Source organism: Nanorana parkeri, unplaced genomic scaffold (assembly GCF_000935625.1).
Source record: "Nanorana parkeri isolate BGI_ZX_2015 unplaced genomic scaffold, ASM93562v1 scaffold913, whole genome shotgun sequence".
Lineage (NCBI taxonomy): Eukaryota > Metazoa > Chordata > Amphibia > Anura > Dicroglossidae > Nanorana > Nanorana parkeri.
The window spans coordinates 33861-34146 of record NW_017307181.1 but is presented as its reverse complement, the minus strand read 5'-3'; positions in this window follow the sequence as shown (position 1 = coordinate 34146).

Genomic DNA, 286 nt, shown 5'->3' with positions numbered 1-286 from the left:
CTGACAGAAAACAGCACTGGAGCAGGCATATTTCTGCTATGGTTCATGCCTATAACAGTACTAAAAACGATGCAACAGGTTACTCACCATATAGACTGATGTTTGGGAGAGAAGCTCGTCTGCCAGTGGATTTGGCCTTCGGTATCTCGATAGATAGAACTTCAGCTACATCCTACAGGGGCTATGTGGATAGGCTCAGAAAGAACCTAAAGACAGCCTATGAGAAGGCACAAGAAGCTTCTGATGTTAGAGGTCAGCGGAACAGAAAGAATTATGATTTGAGAGT